The following is a 7,950-nucleotide window of genomic DNA, read 5'->3' as shown; positions in this document are numbered from 1 at the left end:
ATTTTTTACTAATGAGTGAACATGTATTAAAGTCAATTCAGTTGAATAACACTAACCTGTACTAAATTTTACTGATGTTAACTGTAGACAGTGGAACTTTCTATTCCATGTAATATTGTGTAATGTTCTTAGCTTAGAGACATAATATTTTTAGCTAAATCTAGAAAAGGTTAGATACTATTATAAAATATTGAACTAACAATGCTAATTAAATCCAATTAAATTAGAAAAGCTTATGATTTGCTTTTTGTAATTTGTTATTTTAAAATTTAAGTATTTATTTACTAATTTTTATACCTGTCAATTTGTTGTTTCATAACTTCTCTTATATATGAAGCAGTGAATACTCTGCTTTTAATTCATATTATCTCTGATTATCTGGTTCATACAATTATAAATGATTTGGCTATGAATTTAGTCATAAAGAGGAGATATAATAGTTTGGTGAAAGATTTCGCCAATAACAGTGAATGGTAGAATCTTGAATCTTAATATGTTCTCTCAACTTACTTTCTTTTTTTTTTTATTTTTTTATTTTTTTTGGTACCAGGAATTGAACTCAGGGGCACTTGACCACTGAGCCACATCCACAGCCCTATTTTGTATTTTATTTAGAGACAGTGTCTCAATGAGTTGCTTAGTGCCTCTTGGGATTACACGCATGCTCCCAGCTCTGTCCAACTTTTAATGAAGTAAAACAGCATGACATTTTACTACATAAATATCTAATAAGGGATATTGGCAGATGACAGGTAAGCAATTGCCCAGAAGGAAGAAAGTTTTTTACTATGGTTACTGCCCTTCATTCACTTGATTTTACAGTTTGGCTTTCATTAGTCACCCATAATACTTGGTTACAAATTTGCTAGGGTGAATCAGCAGGTCAATTGCCTTGTGACAAGGATAAACAACACTTTAGACAGGAGGTTTTTAAACCACTGATTGACCCATTTCATTCTATTTTGGTGTGAATATTATAGTCTCTTAACCTCCTATGCTATCCATGTTATACTTCAAATGCAGAGGGTACCAGAATCTTAAAACCAGAAACAAAACAAAACAAAACCTATGTTACGTTACAGATGATAAAATTGAGGCCTGGGAAGATTATCACACATCCAGATCACAGAACTATTAGCAACGAGCCGAAACTCCAATCACCTTGCCTCTAGTTTCTCTACCTTCCACTCTTCCAGCCTCATTTTTTGTTTGTTTCATACAACACCAGTTTGATTTGGGAATTCTGGAATGGCTTTTCACCAGAGAGTGGATTACTGATTCATCTTTTAAAATGAAAAGACCTTTAGGAGGTAAAAATATTTTATGGCACTTTATAAAGGAAATTTCCATAAATTTGGATCAGTAGCTGCTCTGTTTCTCACTAGTAAGTGATCATCATTTTATTAGAATGAGATCCTATAACTTGGGAATCTAAGCAACTGGGGCAGCAAGGCTAGTTACCTAGGGGTTCATTTGAATGGAGGTGATTTGGAAAAAGGCCTGGACCAGGATATTGGAAGGTGTGAGGAAGAGATATTATCTAAAGAGATCATTCTTTCAACAGATCAGAGATCCATACCTATGGAGGTGATTTTGACCCCCCAGGAAGTGATTTTGACCTCTGGCAAGGTCTGGAAACATCTTTTGTGTTACAATGGGAAAGGAACACACAATTGGCATCTAGAGGTCTGAGGCTGAGAATGCTGCTAATCATTCTACAACATACAGGACAACTCCCACAAGATGAGTAATCCAGCCTAAATGTAAATAGGGCCAAGGTTGAGAAACTGTGAACTAGAGGGAGAAAAAGTCATTGAGGAGCTAGAGGAAGCTTCTTGGCTTATTTTATATATTTAAATTTATGTATTTTTAATGCATTTTATGTATTTAAGACACTGTAATCCCAGTGGCTTGGGAGGCTGAGGCAGGAGGATAGGGAGTTCAAAGCCAGCTTCAGCAACTTAGTGAGGCCCTAAGCAACTCAGCAGACCCCGTCTCTAATACAAAAAATAATAATAAATTTAAAAAAAGAAAATGAAAAAACTAGGAAAAACAAATAAGTTACATATACTAATCTTCGTTGTTGTTTTTCCTATTTGAATGTGGCTAACAGTTTCTAAGAAAACCTGGAGAACTTTTACCTGTAGTTTTCAAATTCTCATGGCATCTTTGTGGAGGAATATAGATGAAGAGACAGTTCAGTTGAATAAATTTGGAGTTGGTTGTCCCTTTGTACTCAAAGTCTATTGAGGAATGTTTGATGGCAGGATGATTAAGGTCTTTAGTGGCATTGCAGCAGAGTTCTGTCTTTGGCTCTGTATTACCTGACATTTATAAGCAACTTGAAAAAAGACATGGTTTGCTACATTCAGAGCACATCAGTTCACTAGAACACTAACAACCCACAGGTGTCCAGAAGAGAGTTAAGGGCAAGAATGTGAAAGAATTGGGAAGGACCTGGGGACATTGGAAATGGCAATTAAAAACACAGTAAGAAAAAATGAGGAAAGACATGATAACTGTTATTCAGAAGGCTTCCAGTGAGGGTTATGCAAGCATGGTGTGACCCTTGGGAAATCTGGAATCAATCTGAAGTAACAGGCAGATTTTGGCTTAATAGGAGTTTGATTAGCAAATATTAGAACTATTCAAAGTCGGATCAGATGCTTTGTAGAGTTCTTGCTTATTATCAAAACACACTTTATGGTATTTATTAGAAGAGCTGAAGCAAGCTGGAGGCTTTTATTAGAAGCGTTGAGGCAAGCTGGCTGACGTGCGCCTGCGGTTCGGCTACTAGGGAGACAGAGGTGGGAAGGTCGCTTGAACCCAGGAGTTTGAGACCAACCTGGGCAGCATAGTGAGACCTCATCTCCACAACAACAAAATTAGTGCTAAAGCAAGTATTCTGGTACGGTGTTTCTGCCGAGACCCGATTTCAGTCTGCTCGGAATCCCGTTTCCCCCGGACTGGCTTTCACAGCCCCTTCCCGAGTCCCGCCCTACTCAGAGGGCGGCGCAGGCACGCTCTGGCCTACGTAACTAAATCCACTCCACAGACTTTTTGTGAAACAGCTGTGGCCCTTGGCATCCTTCCTTTCTGGTTTGCAGAGCTCAGTCCCAGCTAGCAGCTTTTCGGAGTCGTCTGTGGAATCAGGGAATTCTTCCGTGGGACACTACCCACATCCAGGTGTACGTGTCGTGGTTGTGTTTAAGCCAGTGTTGCGACGTGCCTGACAGGACGTGAGAAGTCGCCTCAAGGGGGATCGGATTTTCCTCAGGAGATGACTATCATCCGGGGACAGAATGGCCACAGGGCTGTAGCGCTTTAGCCGCTCCCGACTCCGCCTCAGGAAAACAGCAAGTTCTCACATAACCTAACCGCGGATTCAACCTCGAAGTGGCTTCCCAATTCCTGAGAGCGCGACACGGTTCGCGTTTTATAGTTAGAGGCGCGCGAGTGCGCGCGACCGACCGCACGGAGTCACAGAGCGGACCAATGAGAGGACACTCTCTTCGCGCGGGCTCCGGATTGGGCGAACCGCGCCAGCCTCTCAGCCTGACAGTGGGCGGGGCGCGCTGGGGAGGAACTGGGATAGGCGCGTCCGTTGCGCCAGAGGCCCGGGGGCGCGTGCGCGGTCTCGCGGCGGCCGCGGGGGCCGGTCTCGCGCGGTCTCGAGTTGGAGTTGCTGGCGGCGGCGACGGCCGCGACGGAGGAGGCTGGCGGTGGGGAGGGGGTGGAGACTAAAGATCCTGAGGTGGGGAATCGGGAGTTTCTGGATTCTTTATCCGGTATTTTAAGGGCCACTGGAAGGCTGTGGCTTCTGCAGTGCTTAGGAGGAGCTGGGGCGCGAGGATTGGCGGCGCCGTGGCGCGGAGGTAAGAGGCGGACCGGTGGCAGCTGGGTTGTGGAGATCTTAATCAACAGGTCCGCTGGAGCGCGGAGGGGGAGGGGCGGCAGAGCTGGTCCTCTCGTTCCCTCCCCCACGCCCACCGAGGTCTCGGGCTGGGGCTGGATCCCAGGCTGACCGGCCGCCCGCTCTTGGCAGTGGGATCCGCGGCTGCGGCGGGTGCGAGCCCAACCTTTGTCCCTCAAAGGAACGCTGCCTGCGCGGTGCCGGCTCCCTGTGCCTTGGCCAGGGACGCACCTTGGCGCGGGCTCCAGCCGGCCCCGGCGAGTTGGGGGGCGCGCGGCTGAGTCGTCTGCGCGCTGAGCCCCGGCCAGGAGTTGGCGACTCCCGGGACGCCTTCCTGGCCGGGTCGGGAAATCGGCTGGGGAAACACTTTCCTTTAGAAGACGGAATGTAGCCAGCGTTCCACAGACTGAGTCAGCTCCTGGTATTCTGCTACTCCTGGCGTTCTTGAAACAGATAAACAGTTCCTGCTTCCTTGTGACCACTTTGAAAGAAAAACAATTTCCTTAATGCTTTCTGATAATTTACTCTGAGATTGTAAATTAAACTTTGAAGCCTGTAAATCGTAAGCTATTTTCATTGAAAGGCGCTTTAGACGATCTCTGTTGTAAATTATGTAACTTCCTAATGATAACTCATCTTCTGTTTAGTTGATTGATACAGTAAGGCGTGTGGAATTTAAGTTTCGGTCGAAAGGTTTTTCCAGGCCCTTTATGAAGTACTATATAATATGTGTTTCGTCCTGATTCTCTTTTAGAAGTCTAAGAATTTAGATTTGGAAAGCCTGTATAACAAAAATTGATTGAAGTATTGATCTGACCCATAAGATGACATGTGTTAATATTTCTAATTAAAAACAATATCATGTTTTAATGAGCGTATCCTAATTACCCTTTTGAATTATACCAGACATTAATAACCTATTAAATTCTGCGATAGGAACAAATGATGTGTTGGTTATTGGTGTCTTTGAAGCCTAAGTATTGGTGATAATGAAAATTATTAAATAAGCTTTCTTGAATATGAACTACTAATTTTTTATGAGATTTCTGTGGACATAACATATACAGCTTTTAAAAGTCTGTCTGAACTATTGGAGTATACAGAAATTATTAAAATGTAAACACTTTATATATGAAACAGGCAAAAATATGAAAAGGATTATTTTATTATTGTTTTAAAAAAGTTGAGTGACTTACCATGTATGGCTTGCTTGAATGACTTGGCTAAGACAGACTTGAACTTGACAAGTAAAGGGGGGCTCATTAATAATATTAACTCGTTTTAGAATGTTAAAATAAGAGAGGTTATATAAATTCTACATGAGGGTGACTCAGGTGAGTCACCTATTTGTATCACCTTCCTGAATTATCTTTATTAAAAAATCTCAGAGTTATACTGAGAAATTTGGTCTGTTTTATGTATCAGTACACTAAGATGTTCTATTTCTTTTATGTTTTCTGATTTTAGTGTGTTTGGAAAAAAAGGGTAACTTGACATATGTGCTTTAGAATATAATTTTTGATTATATACTTATTGAATCACAGAAGTATTGAGTTGGAAGCATTTGTAGTGGTTATAGAGTTCATCCTCATTTTCCGAAAAAAAAAAAAAAAAAAAAAAAATTGAGGTTTGTAGAAATTAAGTAGCCTGTAGTTTGAGTGCTAGCTAATGATGGACTTGGAACTAAATGCTCAAATAATTGTCTCCATATTCCAACTTCAGTGCTGGCCTTAATTTATCTTATTAATAAATTTATATATTACTTTCTCCAAATAATGTGATTGGTAGGATCAGTTCTTTCCCTTATGCATCCCCCTTCACCCCTTTTTTTTTTAAGTGGAGTACTGGGGATTGAACCCAGGGGTGCTCTACACTGGTTTACATTCCCAGGCCTTTCTGTTCTGAGACAGGGTCTCCCTTAGTTGCTGAGGTCTGCCTCTAACTTGAGATTCTCTTGCCTCAGCCTCCACAGTAACTGATTACAGGTGTGTGTCCCCATGCTGGCTTCCTTTTCCTTTTTTCAGTATTTCAAACAGTTTCAAATGAATATTCTTATGCACGTCTCCTTGAGCACATGTGTGGTGGAAATACATGCCATTTGTAAGGGGAATTTCTCATAATGGGTTGATGTTCATTTCCAACTTTACTGGTTATAGCCAAATTACCCTCTAAAGGTGTAGTGACTTTCATTCCTACCAGCAGTGGTTTCTCATCCTTGCCTTCAACTGGTATTGTCAGATTTTAAAATTTCTGCCAATTTGAATGAGAAATTATGTTTCCTTCCTTTAAAAAAGATGTTTGACTTTGTACTACCACAGTCAACATACAGAATAGTTCTATCACCCAAAATTCCCTTGTGTTACCCTTTTGTATTCAACTTTCCCCAACTATTTATCCCTGGGAACCAGTGATCTGTTTCTCCTTATGATTTTTCTTTTTCTTGAATATCATTGAAATGGAATTATACAGTACTTAGCCTTTTTTCTGCTTTTCTTCATTTAGCGTGTATTTGAAATTCAACCATGTCATTGAGCAAATCCACAGTTCCTTATGTTTTATTGTTGAGTATAGTATTTCCTTATATGGATGTACCATCATTTGTTTATCCATTCACCAGTTGAAGGACTTTAGAGTTGTTTTCAGGTTTTTTGTGACTGTGAATAAATTTGCTATAAATCTGTGTGAATAGTGTTTTTGTGTGAACTTGTCTTCATTTGCATAAGTTCCTGAACGTGGGATTGCTGGTCATATGGGTAAAGTTGCTTAACTGTTAAACAAAACAAAACAAAACAAAATACCCAGTCTGGGGTAGGCAGAATAATAGCCCTTAAAGATGTTCTAGCAAGTGCAGTGGTGCACACTTGTAATCCCAGTGGCTGGCTCAGGAGTCTGTGGTAGGAGGATTACAAGTTCAAAGCCAAATTCAGCAATTTAGTGAGGGCTTAAGCAATTTATCAAGACCCTATCTCAAAATAAAACATAAGAGGTGAGGATGTGGCTCAGGGGTTAAGTGCCCCTGGGTTCCATCCCTGTACCAAAAAAAAAAAAAAAGTTCTAATAACTAGAACCTGTGAATATGTTTGGTTACATGGCAAAATTGAATTAAGGTTGTTAATCAGCCTTAATATAGGAAGACGATCCAGGAGGGCCCAAGTATCAGAATTGTCTTTTAAAAAGGAAAGAGAAAAGCTAAAGAATAGAGTCTGGGAAAAACATGTAACAGTGGAAATAGGGTCAGCGAGATGGAGCGTTGCTGACTCTGAAGAGGAGAGGAGGCCTAAGAAATTAAGGTGATCTCTAGAAGATGGAAAATGCTAGGAAAGGGATTAATCTTAGAGCATGCAGAAGAGAAAGCCCCCCTGGCAACCCCTTTATGTTAGCCCACAGTTGTAAACCTATGGATCTGTATATAGAGAGTTCTGTAAACCTGTAGATCTGTAAACTCAATATTTGGGTGTTTTGTTTTGTGGCACCTGGGCTTGAACCCAGGGACACTTAACCACTGAGCCACATCCCCAACCCTTTTATTTTATTTTACTTTGAGAAAGGGTCTCACTAAGTTAGAGCCTCACTAAGTTGCTGAGGCCTGCCTGAACTTGCAGTCCTCCTGCCTCAGCCTCCTGAGTCCCTGGGATTACATGTGTGTGTTACCTTGCCTGGCTCAGTTTGTGTTGCTTAAAGACATTGTGTTTGTGGTAATTTGTGATAGCAGAATAGTAAATGAAAACACTGTCAAACTTTTTAAGGCAGTTGAACCACTTTGCATTCCCACTAGTAATGTATGAGTTCCAGTAACTTTATATTCTCATCAGCACTTGTTATGGTCAATCTTTTTAATTTTAGCTATTATAATACGTATTTCTTTGTGGTTTTTAATTGCAGTTCCCATGTGACTAATGATGTTGAGCAGCTTTTCATATGCTTCTTTGCCGTCTTTTATCTTCTTTGGTGAAGTGTCCAAATCTTCTGTTGGTTGATTGATTGCGTTTGACACCAGTGCACAGGCTGGCCTTGAAGTTTGGGACTCTAGGGATCCT

The 7,950-nt window shown here is 41.1% G+C and overlaps 1 protein-coding gene across 4 annotated transcripts in view; it reads left to right on the top strand.

Annotated features, from left to right (window-relative positions):
• The first annotated feature begins 3,715 nt into the window (after positions 1–3,715).
• PALS1 (protein associated with LIN7 1, MAGUK p55 family member) overlaps positions 3,716–7,950 on the top strand; it is a 90,436-nt gene continuing 86,201 nt past the window's right edge. For all 4 annotated transcript variants that reach the window (XM_079127107.1, XM_079127103.1, XM_079127104.1 and 1 more), the window contains exon 1: positions 3,716–3,875. The gene's annotated coding sequence lies outside the window, so the exon portion shown is untranslated. The remainder of the gene's footprint in view (positions 3,876–7,950) is intronic.

The sequence above is a fragment of the Sciurus vulgaris genome (genome assembly GCF_902686455.1).
Source record: "Sciurus vulgaris genome assembly, chromosome: 2".
NCBI lineage: Eukaryota > Metazoa > Chordata > Mammalia > Rodentia > Sciuridae > Sciurus > Sciurus vulgaris.
Note: the sequence above shows the minus strand (reverse complement) of the source record. Positions and strands in the feature narration are given on the sequence as shown.